The sequence below is a fragment of the Pongo abelii genome, chromosome 2 (genome assembly GCF_028885655.2).
Source record: "Pongo abelii isolate AG06213 chromosome 2, NHGRI_mPonAbe1-v2.0_pri, whole genome shotgun sequence".
Classification (NCBI taxonomy): domain Eukaryota; kingdom Metazoa; phylum Chordata; class Mammalia; order Primates; family Hominidae; genus Pongo; species Pongo abelii.
Genome location: NC_085928.1, coordinates 22,978,210 through 22,979,454, shown reverse-complemented (window position 1 = coordinate 22,979,454; position 1,245 = coordinate 22,978,210). Strand labels below are relative to the sequence as shown.

The 1,245-nt window shown below is 63.9% G+C and overlaps 1 protein-coding gene across 11 annotated transcripts in view; it reads right to left on the bottom strand.

Annotated features, from left to right (window-relative positions):
• Positions 1-536, bottom strand: part of ZBTB20 (zinc finger and BTB domain containing 20) — an 841,831-nt gene extending 841,295 nt beyond the window's left edge. For 5 of the 11 annotated variants that reach the window (XM_054551481.2, XM_054551485.2, XM_063721753.1 and 2 more), the window contains exon 1: positions 338-442. The gene's annotated coding sequence lies outside the window, so the exon portion shown is untranslated. Of the gene's footprint in view, positions 1-337 lie in introns of all 11 variants that reach the window. The other 6 variants (XR_010139138.1, XR_010139137.1, XM_024244272.3 and 3 more) reach the window with 6 other exon arrangements.
• Positions 537-1,245: the final 709 nt, after the last annotated feature.

Genomic DNA, 1,245 nt, shown 5'->3' with positions numbered 1-1,245 from the left:
CTGCGGGACGTCCCACCCGCCCCGCCACCCGCCGACCCTCCCGCTCCTCCCTCCCGCCTCCCCGCCGGGTCGGGCGACGCAGCCGCCGGGCGCTAAGAAGGGCGCCGGGGGAGGGTGCGCGGGCGGGGCGGGGCGCGGGGGCGCGCGCGCTCATCCAGCTCAGGGCCCGCTGGCTCGCCGCTCTGTAACTCGCTCCCCTAACCCCACCCCGCTCCCCTCCTTCCCAGTCCCGCCGCCCCCCAACTCCAGGCGCCTCGCAGACGCCTCATCCCCCTCGGCACGCACACACTCCCTCTCTCCCGCCCGTCCCACAACAAATTAGAGTTTTTGGCATTACCTCCTCGCGCTCTTTAATCTTCTTTCCTCAACTCCTAAACTTCCCCCCGCCCCTACTTCTTCGGCAGAAGGCCCACATTGGACGCTTCACTCCGCGAACCCTCTATCTCTCCCCGCTATAGGATTGCTCGCACGCCACTCTTGGCTTCAGTGAGCCAATGAGAATGGGACGCCCCTCGTGAGGTTGCCGCCCATAAACAAAATGCACTCTTCCTTCTCCCCTCCGCCCCCCCGTCCCCGCCCCTTTCTTCCTCTTCCCTCATCTCCGTCACCTTCGATTGGGCTAAAAGAGGCCCAATCCGCTATCTCAAACATCCATTGGGACGCGGAAACTTCGCTCAGAGAAGTATTAACAGGCGATTGGTGGACGGTCCTTCCACTTCGCCCACCCCCACAACCCCCTCCCCCCCGCCGCACCTTCACCCACTCTGAAGAGGTCAATCGTATCTCGTTGTTCAGTGATCCGGGAGGTGGAAGGCTATTGGTTCAGGGAGCCCGTCAGACCGGACTGGAGTGAGCCGTGATTGGTCGACACAGGCGCAATCAAGTTAGGTTGCTTACTCCTCCGCTCCTCCCTCCTTTTCCTCCACGCCCCCTCTCTCCCACCCCCTACTGCTTTTACTTTCTACGCATTTCTATTTCCTCCTTTATTTATTTATTTGTGATAAACTTAAATGACCCGGCGACGGAGGCGGTACTCTAGGAGAAGGCTGAGGATGACGAGCGGCGGCCTGGGGCCAATTGCCGAGAGGGCTGCGGGGTGAGGGGCAGCGGCGGTGGCCAGTGAGAGGCAGGTGTCTGGAGCGCGCCGGGCCTATGGAGCCGGGATGCCCCAGCGGAGGCGGCGGTTACCCGCTGTCTGGCGCGGCGAGCTGCGCCGGGGGAGCCGCGGGAGCGGAGAGGGGGGTG